The 22,999-nt window shown below is 36.6% G+C and overlaps 1 protein-coding gene and 1 long non-coding RNA gene across 2 annotated transcripts in view; one reads left to right on the plus strand and one right to left on the minus strand.

The window, feature by feature from the left end:
- mtnr1aa (melatonin receptor 1A a) overlaps positions 1-22,999 on the minus strand; it is a 75,039-nt gene that overhangs the window by 46,640 nt on the left and 5,400 nt on the right. The window lies entirely within an intron of this gene.
- On the plus strand, positions 13,254-15,591 carry LOC141336596 (uncharacterized). Its single transcript, XR_012355717.1, has 3 exons — positions 13,254-13,992; positions 14,161-14,303; positions 15,198-15,591. It is a non-coding gene; the product is annotated as an uncharacterized lncRNA (long non-coding RNA).

Consider the following 22,999-nt stretch of genomic DNA (forward strand, 5'->3'; position numbering starts at 1 on the left):
CCAGATTCCAGGAAAATTTCCAGTGGGGTGCTTCTAAGAAACTAAAGGAGGCAAAAATTGCAATACCCACTTTCACATTTACTATAATATAAATTATAATAAACACAAAATCCAGTATTCTTGACAGTAGAATCAGTATAATATTGTGTATACTTTATCAAAATGACTTGCATAATAAATATAAAACCACTGGTAATGTTTTTTTTTTTTTTTGGGAGGATGCAAAAACACCTCATTATCTACCAGGAAGAGAAATGACCAGATAGCAACTCTATTCCCTATACGATAAAATGGATTGAACATTGAGACTGGACCACCAGTCTGCTTGGAAAAATGATAGTAACTTTCTTTAAGTTTCCCTGAATCATTACAGGAGGGCAGAAACCGTTTAGCCACTGTACAAATCTAATTCTGCAGGGCAAAATTATTTCAATGATTCAGTGCTCCTGCAGATGGGATTTCTCATGACAGGCAGAAATATGGAATAAATTAATGTATCCAATAGAAGATTGAAAACAAACAGAATGGAGAACACAGAAGGAACAAACAAACACATGTGAAATTGCACACACACATACAGTACATTCTTCTTTGTGAGACTGTCAAATATTCTATGATCATGACACACATCTGGGATCTACATCTTGTCTGATTGGCGAACATGCCAATTCTCTTATTTCTCTCAATATTTGCTTTATTAAGCAGATGTATTCAGCCTCAGTTGACCTGAAGAGATCATAGATAATCTGCTTACATTGAAAAAAAATGTAATGCTGTGTGTGTTTTTTATCTCTTACAATTTCATTTTCGAAAGATTTCTTACTGCCAAGAACACTGGATTTTTATATCAACTGAGTACACAGCTGCATAAAGGTAAGATAAAGCATGGATCAGCTGTCTTCATGTAGCTGGAAGCTACAGCACAGAGACAGTAGAGAGACAGTGCTTTCAGAATAGTTCTCCTTAATATTACATTTGCAGATTTTTTGGAGAATGTATATGTACATTCAAAAGCAAAAGAGCATTCTGCTGAAAATAAAGTTTAAAAAGACAAGCTTTCTATTGCTGACCCCAAACTTAGAAAAAAGGTGTGTGAGGGAAGTGTTAGCTAAACTCTGCAGGAAACCGGCACAGACAGATGGACGGATAGATACATAGATGAAAGGAAAGGAAAGGAAAGGAAAGGAAAGGAAAGGAAAGGAAAGGAAAGGAAAGGAAAGGAAAGGAAAGGAAAGGAAAGGAAAGGAAAGGAAACCACAACCTTCGGGTTACAAAGGACAGAGACATAGATGGACAGACAGATAGATGGACGACACATAGATAGATGAACAGACACATAAATAGAAGGACAGACAGATTGACAGATACATAGGTAGACGGACAGACATCTATATAGATGGACAGTCAGAAAAATGTACGGACACAAACATAAAAGAACACAAATAGATGGACAGGCAGACAGATGGACAGACACATAGATAGACAGACACAAGGACAGATGAACAAATAGACAACTGGAAGCACACACAGAAGGACAGACACATAGATGGACAGACAGAAGGACAGACACACAGATTGACAGACACAGCAGGGGCCTCATTTATAAAGACTTGCGTAGAAACCATCCTTGATTTTATCTAAGAACTTTTCTGATTTGATCGTAAGAGCGATTCAGAGAAACGAACGTACACACGAAATCCATGCGTACGCCAGTCATTCGGTTATAAATCACAAATGATCGTGGAATTGTGTGCAGCTGAATGTTCCGCCGTCGAAACGCCCCTGCTTAATTAATTAACATATAAAATGAGCTCATTCCTAAAGCAAAAACTCTGTGACAATGGCAAGTAAAAAGGAGCGCAAGAAATCAAATTATAGTGAGGCTGAACTATCTGCAATACCAGGCATTACCACAAGGAAACGGCCGTACGCCAAGCTGGAATCTGACGTGGAGATAAGTACTTTTCCACGTCAAAGACGGTTTTTATAAATCTGTACTTTGACGTGGATTTGATCGTACGAACACTCTAAGATCAAATCAGTGCGTAAGAAAGTTTTATAAATGAGGCCCCAGGACAGACATAGACGGACAGACATGGATAGATGGAGAGACAGATGGACATCTAGATAGATGGACAGACAGATGATTGGATGGACACATAGACAGATGGACAGACAGACAGATGGATGGACACAGATAAATGGCCTGATAAATTGACAGACACATAGATATACAGACAGACTGATGGACGGACACATAGATAGTCGGACATCAAGACTGATGGACAGACAGACAAATGGACGGACACATAGATAGACAGACACATAAATACATGACAAATAGACACATAGATGGACAGACAGACAGATGGATGGACACATAGATAGATAAATTGACAGACACATAGCTGCACAGACAGAAGGACAGACACATAGATAGTCGGACATCAAAACTGATGGACAGACAGACAAATGGACGGACACATAGATAGACAGACACATAAATGCATGACAAATAGACACATAGATGGACAGACAGACAGATGGATGGACACATAGATAGATAGACAGATGGACAAAAGAATGGACACGGATGTGGATTGACACATAGATAGACAGACAGACATCTAGATTAATGGACACAAAGATAGACGGACAGACACAAAAATGGACAGACAGATGGACGGACACATAGACAGACACACAGATTGATGGACACAGATGGACAGACATATAGATAGATGGACAGACAGACAGATGGATGGACACACATCTAGATAGATGGACAGATGGACACATACATAGACAGACATATAGATGGACAGACAGACAGATTGACAGACACATAGATGGACAGATATACGGATAGACTTCTAGATAGATGGACAGACAGGCAAATGGATGGACACAGATAGATGGACAAACAGACAGATTGACGGACACATAGATGGACAGACACAGATAGATGGACAGACATACAAATAGACTTCTAGATAGATGGACAGACAGACAAATGGATGGACACAGATATATGGACAGACAGATTGACGGACACATAGATGGACAGACACATAGATGTAAAGAGCTTATGCACTACCAGTCCACAAAATATGTGCAAATTAAATTGTACAATCAACATTCACAATTAAAACATCTGATCAATATAAGTTTGCTTTCCACAAGTGTCTTACTGAAAATTCTCTGATGAACTGAATCTAAAAATGCTCATCTGTTTTAAAATAGAAATCTTTATACCTTTTTCTTTATATCTTTATATCTTTTTTAAAATAATACAGTAAATGTCTTTATTATTACGTTTGAACATTTTTTGTCTGCTGAATAAAAGTATTAATTTATATATATTTAAAAAAGTACTGACCCCAAACTTTTTAAAAGGTATTTTTGGATACTAGTTTTCATTGTTCACCACGTAATATTTTACACACAAACTAATACACAAAATGGGGCAGGACAGAACTGCTGATTGTGATTCTCTGTGGTAGGTGTCAGTCTGTCCCTGTTGAATCATTTTTGAGCTGATTCTAAAATGATATGTGATGTTCCCATGCATTTTAACAACATGTTTACCCATATAAGTCCACACTGTCAAACACTAGACTGAATAAATTTAGATTTTTTACTGCAGGTGTGTGTGTCCTTGCTGAGTCACTCGGTAACACCTTATTTTAAGGATCAGGAATTAGACAGTATGACTAATAACTGCATTTGTAAATGACTAGTTACGGACTTGTATGCCTTTACAAGCTATTTATAAGGCCTTTATTGGTTGTTGTCTTATTTTTGTCTTATAGACCCTTTATACTTGTTTCTGTCCTAACAGTGTATTAATTAGCTAAACATAAAATAACTAATAGCTTGTATTGTGTGAATTACACACTTTATAAGTTCTCAATACACTATGTGAATGTGTAGCTTATAAGTATAAAATAAATATAGAATAGGCATTTCATCACAGACATTTCAATTAACAGAAAAACACCCTGATCTCTTGTTATTTTCTATGTCTGAATGGCCCAAACCATGAATATGATGAAGTACAACATCTGTGTGACTCATCCTATAGAACAGCGAGCATGTAATCAAGGTTTGAAGTGTTTATATGTCAGTAATGCTAAAATTACTGAACTGAATCCATTAGTCTGATTTTAAAGGGTTTTTAAACTGAATAGATAGACAAACACAGAAAGATAACTAGAGGTATTCACAGAAAGGCAGACAGATGGACACATAGATAGATACATACATTGAGGAACTGTCAGGCAGAAAGATAGATATATGGACAGACAGTCTATATATGTCTGTGCATCAGTCTGTTCATGGTTCTGTCTGTTTATCTGTCAAATGGGCGGACAGAAAGACAGCTACTGTAGATGGACAAAAAAGCAGATTGACGGACACATAGACAGACAGACAGATTTAAAACAATTGACATCTAGGTCTACAGCAAGGTCTACAGTCACACAGCCATTTAAGTCAGCTGCAGGGAGCAACAAAGATGAAATACATTGACTCAACATTTATACCCTAATCAAATCAGGATGCTTCCATCTCATCCAATAACAATGCATATTCAACATATGTATCCATTTAAGGTATATATGTCCCCTAGATGTGCTTCTAGACTGTAAGGATTCTAAAATACCATTTCTTGTCTCACACTTGTCTGTGCACACACACACATACATTTCCTGTTGTTATTTTAGCACATCAAAATAGCACAAGCATACTGATGAAGCATTACATACATACATCTAATACATTAGACAATAGTTTAAGTCTTTTGTTCTTTTAATTGTGATGATTTGGCTCACATTTAACAAAAACACACTAATTCACTATCTCATACTATCTACCTTCACGTGGCATGGAGGTGATCAGTCTGTGGAACTGCTGGTGGTATGAAAGACCAGGTTTCTTTGACAGTGGCCTTCAGCTCGTCTGTATTTTTTGGTCTCTTGATTTTTCATTTTCTTCTTGACAATTATACCCCATAGATTCTCTATGGGGTTCAGGTCTGGTGAGTCTGCTGGCCAGTCAAGCACACCAACACCATGATCATTTAACCAACTTTTGGTGCTTTTGGCAGTGTGGGTAGGTGCCAAATTCTGCTGGAAAATGAAATCAGCATCTTTAAAAAGCTGGTAAGCAAAAGGAAGCATGAAGTGTTCTAAAATTTCTTGGTAAACGGGTGCAGTGACTTTTTTTCAAAAAACACAATGGACCAACACTAGACAATGGATCATCACAGACTGTGGAAACTTAACACTGGACTTCAAGTAACTCGGGCTATGAGCTTCTCCACCCTTCCTCCAGACTCTAGGACCTTGGTTTCCAAATGAAATTCAAAACTTGCTCTCATCTGAAAAGAGGACTTTGGACCACTGGGCAACAGTCCATTTCTTTTTCTCTTTATCCCAGGTAAGATGCCTCTGACATTGTCTGTGGTTCAGGAGAGTCTGTGTGTGGTGGCTCTTGATGCCTTGACCCCAGCCTCAGTCCATTCCTTGTGAAGTTCACCAAAATTCTTGAATCGATTTTACTTGACAAGCCTCTCAAGGCTGCGGTTCTCTCGGTTGGTTGTGCATCTTTTTCTTCCACACTATTTCCTTCCACTCAACTTTCTGTTAACATGCTTGGATACAGCACTCTGTGAACAGCCAGCTTCTTTAGCAATGAATGTTTGTGGCTTACCTTTTTTGTGAAGGGTGTCAATGATTGTCTTCTGGACAACTGACAGATCAGCAGTCTTCCCCACGATTGTGTAGCCTAGTGAACCAAACTGAGAGACCATTTGAAGGCTCAGGAAACATTTACAGGTGTTTTGATTAGCTGATTGGCATGTCACCATATTCTAATTTGTTGAGAGAGTGAATTGGTGGGTTTATGTTAAATGTGAGCCAAATCATCACAATTAAAAGAACCAAATACTTAAACTACTTCAGTCTGTGTGCATTGAATTTATTTAATACACAAGTTTCACAATTTAAGTTGAATTACTGAAATAAATGAACTTTTCCACGACATTCTAATTTATTGAGATGCACCTGTAGACAGATAGACAGATAGATAGATAGATAGATAGATAGATAGATAGATAGATAGATAGATAGATAGATAGATAGATATAGATATAGATATAGATAGATAGATAGATAGATAGATAGATAGATAGATAGATAGATAGATAGATAGATAGATAGATGGTTTTATTATAGCACTATTTCTGCAGCTTTGTCTCTAAAGCACATTACAAGGCTCAAAACACATGATTGCATTTAAGAAACATCCTTTCTTCCACTCTCACTCTCATACATTTATTTCCCTGGTGTCTCCTTATCTCTGTCTATCTTTCATGCACGTAGATGGACGAACACTGACAGACACACATAAATACCCAAACACAGGCATTTATGCATTTTTTGTGTTTTGGGAAGGAGATAAAACACAATAGAACAATGCTTCTGTAGAATACAAGAGGACAGTGCCTGAGATAAGATAAGCTTGTGTTATTGTTATGACAACACATTTCTCTGCTTTTCATTACTATTGCGTCTCTTTCTGTCACTCTCCCTCTACTTAATTCATCTTCTGTCTCCCTCTCTCTCTTTATTTATCTCTGTCTCTATTTATATCCACAGTACATATTTCTAAGCAGGTGTCGAGATACTTTTTAAGATTAGTTTTCATATAATATAACTTTTTTCTCTTCTTATTTTAAGTTAGATTCTAATTAATAACCAAATTCAGTCAGATCAATGCAAGAAAAAGCTAATTATGTTTCTGGCTTGTACAAAATATACATATTGAGCAATACTGAATGTTTACAATGACCATTAAGAGAAATGTGACCCTGGACCACAAAACCAGTCATTATGGTATTTCTTTTTTAAATTAACTATTTGAAAATCTGGAGGTGCAAAAAAAATCTAAATACTGAGAAAATCACCTTTAAAGTTGTATATTACTAATCAAAATTAAGTTTTGATATTTTTACAGTACCAAAATATCTTCATGGAACATGATCTTTACTTATGGTGATTTTTGGCATAAAGAAAAATTAATTTTTTTAACCCAATTTATTTTTGGCTATTGCTACAAATACACATGCTACTTAAGACTGATTTTGTGGTTCAGGGTCACAAATGGGTGACATCCATGGATAGGCTGTTTATGAGGTGTATGTAGGTCAAGAGAACAGGAATTATATGTTTTCTTTGGGGTGTCTTGGTATTGCGTTGTCTTTGTTAATAGCTTTAGTAATGTATCTTTGACCTATGACAGAAACCATTAAAAAGCCATCATATCTCATCTCTAGTATAGCTGCTGGTGGAAGAGAACAGAGCAGGAGAAGAAAAATGCAGACAACAACCTTGCACGGCATATGTGATTCCCAGGTAATGCATCAGCTACAGGATTATATGACTTATTTCTGACCTTTATTTAGGGCCACTTTCATTATACACCCTGTGAAAAATAAGGTTCCTCTTTCACTCTGCCCCCTCCTCTTTTTTTACATATACAATTGCTTCCGAAATGAAAGAGAAACTAAACAACAAGAGCACTTGACTTCAAAATCTGACTTCCAACATTATGGTAAAATAGAGCTATTGTCCTTTAGTTCTTTGAAGCTTTATTTATCATCCCTTTCTCTTCCTTTCATTCTCTCTCACACTGTCAGATCAGAGTTAGCAGCAAACCTGACTGTGTGCATGAACATCAGCGCTGTACAGCATGTATGCTCCGTAAGAGGTCCTGAGACAGGAAGAGATGGATAAATGATTGGATAAAGGGATAACGAGCGTTCCTCAGCACAGTCTGTTCGCAGAGTGGGTGGGATGGATAAGAGAGCCAAAGTGATTTTCACGTGCAGACATGTGGGTGTTTACTGTGTTCGGATGCACTTATCTAATATGCTGGATATAGAAATAAACAACTGTAATGACTGTAATAGCAACTGTAAATATACCTTAATACCTGGGCTTTTGACCAAGAAAAATGACGCAAAGTATGAGCGCTCTAAACAGATCATGTGTACAAAATGTGCATGTGAGCATTCAGGCAGTGTGTGGGTACTGTACTGAGATGGAACTCAGTACTGAGGATTCTGTAGAAAGATTTGAATCATTACATTTTTGACTTCTGAAATCCCAGAAATAAATAAATATCACCCCAAAATGAAAATTTTGTCATTAATTTCTCACCCTCATGTTGTTCCAAACCCGTAAGACCTTTGTTAATCTACAAAACACAAATTAAGGATGTGTTCACACTTGTCATGTTTGGTTCAATTAAAACGAACTACAAGTGTAAACGCTGCCATCCAAACCCTGGTGTGGACTGAGATAGGTTTTGATCCGCTCTTAAACAAACTCTCTGGTGCGGTTTGAATTAAAATATGAATGCAACAATGACCAAATACTTCTAAACGAACCAAAAACAGGAAGTAATGACATGATGTGATGCTATGCGACATGATTTCACGAAGAGAACAAGTGGTGTATCCAAAATAAAATGAGCAGAGAACAAATGTGGATCAGCAAGGAGGAAATGTGCCTTTTATGAGCTTTTAGAGCAGGGGTCCCCAAACTAAGGCCCGGGGGCCGAATGCGGCCCGCCCCCACATTTGGACCGGCCCTCTGAACAATGCCAGAGACATCTTTTGAAAATGTAAAAGCAAGACTTGACTCATCTCTCAGTTACCCAAAGTTTTTCAGCTGAGAACCAGTTGAAAAGCCTGTGGAAGCGCTGAAGATGCTGAAGGTGGAATTTGGCATGTGATTCATAAAACACAGTGGACCAACAGCAGCAGATGACATTGCACCCCAAATCATCAAAGACTGTGGAAACTTAACACTAGACTTCAAGCAACTTGAGCTATGAGCTTCTCCACCCTTCCTCCAGACTCTAGGACCTTGATTTCCAAATAAAATACAAAACTTGCTCTCATCTGAAAATAAGACTTTGGACCACTGGGCAACAGTCCATTTCTTCTTCTCCTTAGCCCAGATGCCTATGATGTTGTCTGTGGTTCAGGAGTGGCTTAACAAGAGGAATACGACAACTGTAGCCAAATTCTTTGACATGTCTGTGTGTGGTGGCTCTTGATGCCTTGACCCCAGCCTCAATCCATTCCTTGTGAAGTTCACCCAAATTCTTGAATCAGTTTTGCTTGACAAGCCTCTCAAGGCTGCGGTTCTCTCGGTTGGTTGTGCATCTTTTTTTTTCCACACTTTTTTCTTCCACTCAAGTTTCTGTTAACATGCTTGGATGCAGCACTCTGTGAACAGCCAGCTTCTTTGGCAATCAATGTTTGTGGCTTACCCTCCTTGTGAATGAAGGGTGTCATGATTGTCTTCTGGACAACTGTCAGATCAGCAGTCTTCCCCATGATTGTGTAGCCTAGTGAACCAAACTGAGAGACCATTTTGACGGCTCAGGAAACCTTTGCAGGTGTTTTGAGTTGATTAGCTGATTGGCATGTCACCATATTCTAATTTGTTGAGATAGCGAATTGGTGGGTTTTTGTTAAATGTGAGCCAAATCATCACAATTAAAAGAACCAAAGACTTAAACTACTTCACTCTGTGTGCATTAAATTTATTTAATACACACGTTTCACAATTTGAGTTGAATTACTCATGCCATTCTAATTTACTGAGAAGCACCTGTATATCTTTTGTAAAGAAATTATGAAATTATCGTGCAGAAAAAATAATAAACTATTCTAGCATTAAAAGGTATAATAAATACAGGTAAAATAATAATAATAATAATAATAATAATAATAATAATAATAATAATAATAATAATAATAATAATAATAGAAGTAATCAGTCCGGCCCATGGAATTTTCTTTTATAAACCGACCCAGCCCCCCACTAAACAAAAGAAAATTATGTGGCCCGCTCAGAAAAAAGTTTGGGGACCCCTGTTTTAGAGGGTTCGCAGGTGGTGAATCATATACATGCAACAATGGGCATGCTCCAGCAGGCAGCATTAGGGGTGTTTTCATTTCCTTAAAGCGTGCTTTAGGTTCGCTGTCAAAAATGCCAGTGTGAATGCTAAGCGGACCAGGACCAAATTTATAATTTGAAACAAAACAAACCAAACTACCGAACCAAAGTCTGAACACACCTTAAGATATTTTTGATAAAATCCAAAAGCGTTCTGACCCTGCATAGACAGCAAGTGTACAAACAGGTTCAAGCCCAGAAAGGTAGTAATGCTTCATGAAGCTACAAAAATACTTTTTGTGTGCACAGAGAAAAGTCTTAACCTTAGCACATTCTGACATGGGGCTAGTTGCATGCACAAGATTTGCGGTAAAGTGTCACTGTTGCCAGATCTTCATAGAAAAAAAAAACAACAAACAAGGACAAGCACAAAAAACACTAAAACACCCAAATGCTTTATGTTTTATAACACCAAAAAAAAATCATAAATCTCATATCCACAAAAGACCACCTTATTAACTCCATAAAGTGCCTAGCTTTATGAGCTAAGAACAAACAACATGCCTAAAAGCGCTTGTAAATATGAGGACATGGCAACACTGCAAGACAGCCCTCTCTAAAGCATCCTCTCAAGCATAAACAAAACACAGCACGTCTTTCAGCAGTAGTTTAGTTAAAATCGATGGACAAAAGTAGTCTTCAGTCAAAAAAATGGCAGATATCAGACAGCTAAATTCTTATTTACTTCTGCAAGACGCCAAAAGTGGCCAAATGGTTACAAATGCAGGAGTGACAGCTGTTCCGTACACACATGGAACAATAACTTACGGGACTTGTGTGTATGTGGTCATGGACTATTTTAATGACGTCCTTACCACCTTTCTAGACCTTGAATGTGGTAGTTGTGTTGCTGTCTGTGCAGGATCAGAAAGCTGTCAGATTTCATCAAAAATATTAAAATATATGAATATTCATATCGATTTCTCGATGACAAGAGTCCAAACCAGTTAAATATGATTTTGAAACCAATGCTGATGAAAACAAAACGATCGCACTGACTGACATTTGCAAAGCGCATGAATAAGACGTGCCTTTTGCTTTGGAATCTCTGACTCTATCACCTTCAAACGGCTGTAGCTTGAAGGTATTTTAATGGAGAAATAAAAATATAAAGACTATGAAAATTTGCTCATTACAACTAATTTTGCTAGCACGGGTCACAAATCATGCACAGTAAGTCCTGAATATTATCTGAATTTAATTCAAATTCACCATACATGCTTGTAAGATCGTGTTGATAGAAAACACTATTAGCTCCTCTACAGGTACAAATGTGTGTGCGTGCGTGTGTATGCGTGTACACATTAACTTCCTCCAGCAGCAGGGGGGCACAGACTGAGAGTGATGCACACAGACAAAAATGTCACAAAGAATGAGCACACCCCAACCAAAATATGTCTGAGTGAGAGAACGAATGGGAGGGAGAAGGGGGTCACAAAGAGGTAAAAACAGAGAAAGAGGCAGATAGGCACAGATGGAAGAGGTGGGGAGGGAATGCAACCCAGAAGACTGAGAGAGGGGTCCTGAGGACAAGTAAACAAGTGTGCATCAGAGAAGCGTCTCTGCACGAACACATCGGGCTGTGTGTTACGTGTGTTGTGCCTTTTAAAGAGCATGTTTTGCGATGCCCACTGCAGGCATGAGTGATTTCAGTGCCTTTCATGTTGACTGCTTTTCGGGTCACTGTCTCTCACCTCTAGTGGCTGCACATGCATGCAAACAGGACTCCGCTCAGTCATTACGCTCTACTCTGCTTCAGCTCTATACACATTTGTACATACAGTATGCGCATGTACATAATTCTCAACGCACTACTCCCTATCCATTAGTAGAAACACATAGACTCACACACACTGCTCCATTAGCTCCACTCTCACCAAACCAAGGACATACAGTATGCTTCATTCATTCATATCACATCTAACAGTAAAGAAGTTCAAAGCTTAATCACAGCAGGCTGCAAATTGCTTGAAAACAGAAAAGTTAAACACATTTGGCTTACACATGGGATATCAGAAAACATCTTTCACTGCTACTATTTGGTTTTCGGTTTTGTCTTTTCATTTTTCCGTTGTAGAAATGCATAACATACTGAATTTACACCATTTTCCCCCCCAAAAACTCTTATTTTCATTTACATTACCAGTCAAAAGTTTGGAATTTTTATTAATTTGTAAAGTCTCTCTGCTCACCAAGGCAGCATTTATTTAATCAAAAACACAGGAAAATAGTACAATTATTTGTTTGCCCTGAACAGTTAAACTGTCATTTATGTCGCACAAATTATTTGGTTTTTCAGCATTTTTTGTGTATTGTAACCCTTTCCATCAATGACTGCATGTTTTTAGATCCATCCTTTCACACTGAGGACAACTGAGGGACTCATATGCAACTACAGAAGGTTTAAATGCTCACTGATACTCCAGAAGGAAAAACGATGCATTAATAGTTTGGGGAGGGGGGGAGGGGGTGAAAACTTTTAAATGTGTAAATTTTTCTTATTTTGCTTAAAATATCATATTTTTTAATTTAGTACTGCCCTTAACAGGCTACAGAAAATAGTTACATGTTTCCCAGAAAACAAAATAATTTTAATTTACACTGATCTTCAAATTCAAAATGTTTTTACCTCCTGGCTCTTAATGCATGGTTTTTCCTTCTGGAGCATTCGGTAAGTGTTTGAACCTTCTTTAATAGTTGCATATGAGTCCTTCAGTTGTCCTCAGTGTAAAAAGATGGATCTCAAAATCATACAGCCATTGTTGGAAAGGGTTCAAATACACAAAAATGCTGGAAAACCAAAGAATTTGTGGGACATGAAGGATTTCTCTGAAGAACAGCAGATAGTTTAACTGTTCAGGACAAACAAGGGACTCATAAACAACTATCACTAAAAAACAAACAAACAAACAAACACACAGTTGTGGATCATTGAGGTAACAACACAGTATTAAGAATCAAGGAGGTGTAAACTTTTGAACTGTGTCACTTTTATAAATTCAGCTCTTATTTTCTCTTGTGAACTATATGTAAACATCTTTTATTTGAAATATCTTATTCAGGTCAGTACTAAATAAATAATAACATGCATTTTGTAAAATCCCTCACTGTAACAAATTGCTGTAAAAATTACAGCAATATTTTACAGCAGCGGGTTGTATTTCTTATAATACAGCCAATACAGCATATTGCTGTAAACCGCAATGCATTCTGGTAAATTTCAAATCTAAAGAGGCGGGATTATCTTTAACGGTCGACATTTGGGAGCAGCAAGAAGAACGATTCATAACTGTGGTAAGTAAGTGTCTTATTTCTGTTTTATTTTTCATAATTTGTAACTGTATTAGAATATTAAAGAATATAAGGTGTCATAAACATTCGCGGTAACCGCAGATTAACGAATCCTCCGTCCGCGGAGCACGAGAGAGACTTGTGCGGGGATTCGGCACTGCAGTCGCGGAAGGATTACACACACATTCCCCTGCCTTATATCGGCTATAGGCGTAACATCTCTGGGTTCCTACGTTAAGAATTACAAGCTTCATTGGCAAAAGATGTGATTCACGGCGACGTCGTGCTGATCAGCACACTTTCTCGTGATTATTTTATGATGTACAACAAATTTGCACAGGCAGCCATCTGTTAACACGGGCACCGAAATAAAACGCGTATTTAGGGCTCGCGATTCGCGGTCAGCCGCTCACGGAGGATGTGTGTCACGTAAACTCTGAACGGTGCTGTTAAAGTGGTTAACGTAAGCAGTGAGATGTACTAGCACCTTTGATAACTTGCTTATTCGCTTATTGTTTGAATGTAACGTTAATGCTTTTTGCTAACTTTGATTTGAAGAATGCCTTAATCCAGCCCATTGTCCTGTCTGGCCTGTTCGCAGCATATTACATATTCTGGACTAACGTTATCAAGAGGAGACAGACGGAGTTTTGGAGTTCATACAAAGGTAATAGTTGCATTCTAACAATCTGAGTACCTGCATTTTACATGTAGATATGATAGAATATGTTTCTCAACTCAAGTAGAGAGAGTTTTTTTAGGGAGAATAATTCAGATGTACAAAAGCTAAAACTAATGTGAATTACATATTGTCTGCTTCCTGACTGTTTTGTAGATATTTATCCTGAGAGAAAAACAAAGAAGTTGAAAGGAAAAGACCCATCTAAAACGACAGAACACAGAAGAAACCAGCAGAAGTGAACCCAAGTTACCAGTTTTCTTTGCAATGCGAAGGATTTTCAGCAGAATTACTGACATGTAAGTACACATACACCAAGATCTTTTTCCTTTTATTATGTTATTTTATCCTTTATCTACACTAGCGTTCAAAAGTTTGTGATCAGTAGGTTTTATGTTTTGAAATAAGTATCTTCTGCTCATAAAGGCTGCATTTAATTGATAAAAAATACAGAAAAAACTATAATGTTGTGAAATATTATTAAAATGTTTTATCCATTTTAATATACTTAAAAATGTAATTTATTTCTGAATTTTCAGCATCAATACACTAGTCTTCTAATTACTCCAATGTCCTTTAGTGATCCTTTAGAAATTATTGTATATGCTGATTTATTATCAATGTTAGAAGCAATTGTGCTGTTTAATATTTTTATTAACCTGTGATACTTTTTTCAGGAATCTTATATATTATACTTATATATAGTATGTTACATTGAAATTGATTGTAAAGATTTATATTTTTAGATAAAATGTATATTTTAAATAACTGCTGTTCTTTGAAACTTATTCATCAAAGAATCCTGAAAAAGTATCACAGGCTCCAAAACATACACTGACAACATTGACAATAACATTGACAATAAATCAGGATATTGATAATAAATGAGAATGATCTCTGAAAGATCATGCAACACTGGTGTAATGATGCTGAACATTCAGCTTTGCATCTCAGAAATAAATTATATTTGAAAGTATAGTAAAATATAAAACTTGTAATAACTTGTAAAAATTGTAATATTTTTCACAATTTTAGTGTTTTACTGTTTAATATCATACTGATCTAACTGTAACAATCATCACTCTCTCTGCCTTTGACTGTATCTGTCATCCCTCTGTCTTTGTCTGACTGTATCATTGTTTTGTAAAATATCTAATGTATTGCCCTTTTTGTTCTTTTATATATTTTTTTAGCCACTCTGCATCCTGGGCTGGAACAGCATCTGGATCTGAACTGTTCTCCTTTTTCGATCAGAAGTTTTTTTGGACTCACTTGAGGGCTTGTTGTTTGGCCATGTTGGACTGTCCATGAAGTTGTGAAAATTCATCACTGTCTTTATGGTATTTCGAACCATTTAATTATAACCATGTTGGTTAACTTGATGTTGGTTTCAACTTTGGCTAAATATTGGTTAACCTTAATATTTAGCAGCGTAATATGTTTCAAGTAAATATTTTCATGCCCAATTTATTTTGGAATTCAGAATAATACTGAATACACTGTTCTATGACATTTCTTTCATGCAAATTTGAGAGTTAATAAATAAGAGATTTTTTAAATAAAATTGGACCTGTTTATCAAGATTAAGATGTGTCAAATTATTATTATTTTTGTTTTTATTAAATAATAGGTGCACTGAGTTTCATACTATACAACACTTTATGCAGTTAAATATTGTTTAAAGCTTATGCAGTTAATAAATTGTTTAAATTGCTAGTCATTATTATTCAGCAATCTGGAAAATAAATACTGCAAATAAAGAATATACAAATTAAAGTAGTACAATATTTTTACAGTGAAACGTTATTTAATGATTTCCAGTACACTTGTAAAATTGCAAACTATTGCTGCAATTTCACAGTAGCAGCTTTAAATAATGTATATATCGTTGCTAGTATATATATACAGAAAATTGCTGTATTTTAACAGTAAAACTGTAGTTAATCATTTACAGTGCACTTGTAAAAATTTACAGTATTGCTGGCAACCAAAGTTGCCAGTAACTTGCTGTAAATTTTACAGTAAAACTGTAGTTAATCATTTACAGTGCACTTGTAAAAATTTACAGTATTGCTGGCAACCAAAGTTGCCAGTAACTTGCTGTAAATTTTACAGTAAAACTGTAGTTAATCATTTACAGTGCACTTGTAAAAATTTACAGTATTGCTGGCAACCAAAGTTGCCAGTAACTTGCTGTAAATTTTACAGTAAATTTTTTACAGTGCTCTTATTTTGGTAAAATAATTAACATTTTGCAGATTCTGAAAGGGGAATGTAAACTTTTGAGTGTAAACAAAAATATTCTGTCAATCAGTCTATCAATTTACAACAACAACAACCAGTTAATGCTACATTTCTAGATGAGAGAGAGCACCTCAGGTAACTATCTAGATGAACAGTAATGTAAAAGTAATGCATTACTTTCCATAAAAAGCAACAATGTAACATAAATATTTACACATTTTGGAGTGACAAAATAATGTAACATGACTTTTAAAACTAATGTTCTCTAACACATGCTTTGGTATTCAGCCCCTGAGTGTGTGTTCTACTATTTATTCGGAGATGTTATTTAGCATAATTTGTGATCTTTATTGGAAGTGCTGCTCCCCACATTGTGTGTGTATGTGTGTTTGTGTTTACACACTCATCTGTGTGTGTGCGAGACAGAACACCTGAGCTCTACAGGGGGTTGCAGATGCAGCTGTGTATACAAAATCAGACACTTGAGCACAGCAGGACAAGACAGAACAGAAGCACACATTACCAGCTTGCTGAAATTTACCAGCATCTCAGTTTATTATCACTAACAATGGTCAGAACAGAATGATGGGAAATTGACAGATCGAATGCCCTTTATATCCCTCTCCAAACTGGAAAGGGCCTGTAAGCACAGAAAAAAAAGACAAATAATTTATATTGTGGGGCTTCAACCCATGGATGTTATTATAATCCCACTATGATGTTCCTCATGCTGTTAATTAGTAAATGTGTATGTGCTCAGGCTATACAAGATATTGATCAGTTTGTTTCCTCATCAGAACAGATTTAGAGAAATTTAGCATTGCATCACTTGCTCACCAATGGATTATTTGCAGTGAATGGGTGCCGTCAGAATGAGTCCAAACATCTGATAAAAACATCACAATATTCCACAAGAAATCTACATGACTTCAGTCAATCGGTTTCTGTTTTGTGAAGTGAAAAGCTGTGTGTTTGTAAGAAACAAATCCATAATTATTACATTTTACCTATAAACTGTCACTTGTGGCCAAAATACCAGTCCAAAAAAGTGAAAAAGTCCATCTCCTGTTGTTCAAAAACACAGTTTCTGACATTAACAGTACCTGATATGTGCATATTCCTCTCCTGATTCAGACAATACAGTTTGACTGGAGAATGCAATATAATTGATAGAAGATTTGTATACTGGGCACAATGGTTTGAAGTTAGAAACATCTTAATGGACTTGTTTAAACTTGTTTTGGATTACTTACATAAATTGTGGATTATTATGATGTTTTTGACAGCTGTTTGGACCCTAATTCTGATGGCTCCCATTCACTGCAGCAAGTAATATTATGCTAAATTTCTCCAATTCTGTCCCAATGAATGAAAACAAATTCATCTACATATTAGATGGCTTCAGGGTGAGTACTTTTTCAGCAAATCCTCATTTTTGGGTAAATTATTTCTTCCAAGCTCCATCTAGGAAATCAATAAAATCTTCACACAGAATAGTCGGCGTGTCTATCCTTAGAAGTGAATAAAACATTCAGCTGAACTGAAATCACTTTTGAGTTTTCTCTTAAACGCTTAAGGTTACGATATGGTTAGTGGGGCACACATGAGGAAAGAACTGAAAAGTTTTTACCAAAAATGTGCAGAGGGTTCAGACTCATGGGGGCATGAAAGTAGAGGATGTTTTTTTACAGTACAGTGCACTCTTACTTTAACTCTCCCTTGAAACACACTATACGCCTGTAAAAGCTTAAAGAGTCAAGACAGGACAGTTACCTTGTTCAGCTTATTGCCTAATGGAAACACATTAGTTCTGATTCCTAGATATCTCAACCATGATATAAAATGGGGATCTTTATGACAACTAGCAGATTGTAGATACAGTAACCTTCAAAATAATTAGACATACTATGGTTTTAGACAATTCAGCCCACTTACAATGTATAAATAGCACTGCATTAGATCAGGCTTTTAAAAACTTTTTAATGCTAAGGACATCCAAGTACGGTGATCCATTTGCAAGGGCCTTACTTCCTAAGATAAAAAGCAGCTACATTTTTTGTACAATATGTTGTATATTTGTGACCCTGGACCACAAAACCAGTCTTGAGTAGCACGGGTATATTTGTAGCAAATAGCCACAAATACATTGTATGGGTCAAAATTAACATTTTTTTATGCCAAAAAGTATTAGGATATTAAGTAAAGATCATGTTTTATTAAGATATTTTGTAAATTTCTTACCATAAATATATTAAAACTTTATTTTTGATTAGTAATATGCATTGCTAAGAACTTAATTTGAACAACTTTAAAGGCGATTTTCTCAATTAGATAAATAGTTGAATCTCGACCAAATATTGTCCTATCCTAACAAACCATACATCAATGGAAAGCTTATGTATTTAGCTTATGTATTCAGATGTATAATTGTATATATCTCAATTTCAAAAAATTTTAGCCTTATGACTGCTTTTGTGGCCCAGGGTCACATTTTAACATTTTTCAAAAGCAAAGTATTAAGATATAATCTGGAAAACATTTGCTTTGTGTAGCGCTGACTATTAAAGTATTATTAATTGTAAAGAGATAGGAACTGCACTTGCATGCCCGAGAGGTGTTTCAAAGATGACCACTGAGTAACATAACTTGCCTCAAAGGGACTTTGGTATAAACACATATACCAACCAAGCAAGAATCCCCAGGGTGCTTCCTTCCGTGTTGAGTGTAAAAACCTCTCTCAAATCTCAAATCCCTCAGACTGTCTTTTTTGAAGCCAGTTCCACACCTCTCTCCACTGGACAGGGCTTAAAGTCGCAAAAAAATGGAAGTAGGCTGCTGCTGGCATCTTTAATTCTTTCCCGTAAACTCAGCAACACACGACCAGTGGTAACCCACCACCACAAATCCATTTCAATCCACAGAGATCTATAAACACCATGTCTGAGAGTTTGGACAAGTAATGAATTCCTTTCAGACTTTGGAACATCTTTGGATCATCTGAACTAATTCCTTGGCTAAACTTATTAGAGACAGCAAATACTTCCCACAATTCACTTTCAGTACATAGCCTTCATCTACCCCCACCCACGCACCAAAATGTTACAATAATAAACAACCACAGTAATGAATAGCAATGGCAATATGAAAAAAAACAATGTGTTGTGTATATGAACCCAAGCCACAAACCAGCAAGTGGACGGGAAAACAAGAGTCAGCCAATATAAACAGAGAGTAATCTGTGACAAACAATTTATAACAGGCTTGAAGGTGAATACCAGAGGGGGAACTCTGTCAACATCTCAAGCAGAAAGAAAGCTAATACAGCGCACCAGTCATCATACATTTATAATACAATTCAGTTATCAATTACACACAAGAAAACAAGCTCAATTCATTGAAAATCACAATATAGTGGTGCCATACCAGTTATCAGCTAATAATTTAATATTTAACCTCTACACAATCAACGATGTTAAACACTCACTGCATCAGATTTACTTCATATTAGTATTTTTAGGGGTTTAGCTGCACAGTGGTGAAACTAGGGCTGGGCGATATGGCAAAAATGTAATCTCGATAATTTTCTCCCCATATTGAACGATAACGATATATATTTCGATATAAGCTGTTGATGTTGCCAGCTTTAAAATTGTATCCCAACAATGACTAAAGCCACAAAAATGAAAGGGTTCATTAAATTACATTTAAACAAGTATAGTTTATTAACAAAAACAGATTACAGATTTGGCCTTAAAAATTAAAACAACTTACTAAAATAAATTTAAAAAATAAAAGTTGTGACAGAGTATGGTAAATGAGAGTAAATGTACAAAATGTAAACATAAAATTATTGTAAAAACATAATTTGTAACACAATTATTTATTTATTTATTTATTTATTTATTTATTTATTTATTTATTTATTTATTATTATTAACACAATTGTTTATTTTCTCTATTATAGGTTGAGCTATTTAAATTAGAGGCAACCACTGCATTTTGAAACAATCTACAGTATAAATAACAAAAAATTACGACACGGTTCTTTCTTAATCGTATTAAGTGCAGACAATTCAGCCATAATCTAAGTAGGCTACTCTCTAAATATTCAAAGTGCAAATAGAGACGGATATTTCAAGCATGATACAGAGCTATAGACATACACAACCTATCATAGCCTACATACTAATAACAGCCTAGATATGTCATGTAGCCTAATTTGCGCGCATTGGGGGGATTAAAATTGCTTTTGAATGCGCGTGCGTTTTTTGCTTTCGGTTTCAGTTTTAACAATCGCGCCAAACTCTCAGCTGAGCTGAGAGTCACTTTTCAGGTAGCCAAACCACTTATATAACGGAATTCGTGCTACCTTTTTTGTCGACAATTTCAACATCTTTGGATAATAACTCGAAGTTAGTTTCACTTTCGTCGCTGCTTCCTCTCTCTTTTTTTTTGTCGTCCTGGTGTTAAGTTTGCTTCGCAAAGTGCGGTAGGAAATGAACTTTGTACTTTGACATGCACACGCACGCTGTACGCTGATTGGCTGTTTTCGCATATTTCTACTGTGTGATTGGCTCTTAGATTAATCCATATCGAGCAAAAAATGTCTAGAGCCTATCATCGTTATTAACATAAATTTTATCGCGATTCGATATGATATCGTTTATCGGCCCAGCCCTAGGTGAAACCCTATTATAATTGTTAGATGGGCCAAGGATCATCATTCTCCACCTAAAAGTGATCGGTCAGACCAAACCGTAAGTCATAGAGACTTGAAACTTGGAGGGATAGTAGTACGCACACCATCTACATCGTCACCAATACCAAACAGTTTAACAAAAATACCAAACAGTTGCTAAAAAAAATGCTTTGCCAACTAGAAAATAGTTATTTTAAATTATAAATATATCTCACAATCATGGGCGTAAATCCCGGGGGGGACGGGGGGGACATGCCCCCCCCCCATCCGAAGGTTGTCCCCCCCCTTCTAAAAAAATTATAAAAAAAAAAATCGCACTCTCTATTGTGAAAAATATATGTATGTATACCTACTCGTGTAAGTAGAAAAAAACCCCGCAAAAAATGCATTTAGAAACAGTTGAGTTCCCCCTCCCCTTCCTTACAGTGGTTTGGCCCACTGCCTGCTTTACACACACGAGTCAGGTGTGTGGCTGCGGCTCAATTAATGCTGAACTCCAGTAAATAGGGTATTTCATTAACTTTAAATAAAGCGATTCTCTTTAATGTAGTTGATGCAGACTCATTCATAAATTAGTTGCGGCAAAAATGCTGATTACCGATGTAATTTTCCATGAATCTGCTATATTAGCAATTAAAACATTACTTATCTAGTTAACGTTAGCTTGTTTACCATAGCTTGTTGCATAATGCAATGCAAGACGCCAAAGCAGTTTCCCATGCATTGTTTTATTTGTGACGACTTGGCATAATGTTAACTTAACATTAACGGCCACAATTAGATTGTTGCAGGTATACCTCACTTCCCTGATGTCAAGAGATAAACTATCGAGCGTTGTTAGTAGGTCCAGCCTTTAGCCCTTTTGTTAGCGCGTCCGCCTCCCGTGCCGGAGACCCGGGTTCGAGACCCGCTCGTCGCGAGTGTGTGGCGTTTCATTTAGCTGTGCATTTACTAAATGAGCACTGTGTTACGTCCGAACAAACCTCACTATAAATAAAATTGTAAACCTTTTTTGTTTTTGTTTTTATTGTTGTCTATCTTTATAAGTACAATTTGACTGTATTATTTTGCATCCCCTTCAAAAATTTCTCATGAGAAATTTTATATTTATTGTCCCCCCCTACTGTTAAATGAAATTTACGCCCATGCTCACAATATTGCTGTTTTTATTGTATTGATAAGCATAAGAGACTTTTTCAAAACATTAAAGAAATCGTTGACGTGTGGTTGTAAAAAAGGTTCAAAAGAGGTAACAGCAACATAGGTAAAAGTGTTTGTGAACAGCAGCACCAATTGTACAAATACCACTCTAGTGTAAACCTGAGCTGTGTGCTAAAGGCTCTGGGTTGCATACAGTAAGAGCTCTCCGCAAATACACACACCACACACATCCTTTTCTGACCTAAAAACAAGGCTCTGGTCGCCCGCTACACGTACAATGACTCGAGAGAGAGACGTCCCAGATTATGGGTGAGCACTGCAATCACACAGGCAGCGGCTCAGCACTCCTCCCCCAGCACACACTGTCACTCATTCATCTGGCACTAGAGAACAGCCATATGTCCAGCAGTTGTGGCGGCTGCTTCGATCATTCTAAATTTCAAGGAGGGACTTTGTGATTGGAAGCCTCGGCTGTCTCTGTGGTAATTTTTCATCTTGTGTGTATGTGCATTTCTTCAGATGTCAAGCCAGCCCAGCAGGTGCAGAGTGGCCAGGGGAGGTCCACTGTAAAATTTTGTTCCTGTTTTGTTCTGCTTCGTTTGCCTCTGGGCTTCTGGACAAAAACCAGGTGTGACTCCATCATACAAGGGGCACCTTTAAGTGAGCCAATCCACAATAAATGAAAACAGTGACTGGAGAGGGACGAGTCATTATTAAATGTGCTGTCAAATTGATCAGCAAAAAAGTGAATTAGGGAGCTGATGTGATGTTTTAGTGTCCTTTAAAAAAAAAAAAACATTATTTCTCCAATATACAAAATGCTCAAGTACTCATCAGCTTAAAAAAATAAAAATTCTGTCACCCTCATGTCATTCCAAACCTGTAAGACAT

Source organism: Garra rufa, chromosome 6 (assembly GCF_049309525.1).
Source record: "Garra rufa chromosome 6, GarRuf1.0, whole genome shotgun sequence".
NCBI classification, from domain to species: domain Eukaryota; kingdom Metazoa; phylum Chordata; class Actinopteri; order Cypriniformes; family Cyprinidae; genus Garra; species Garra rufa.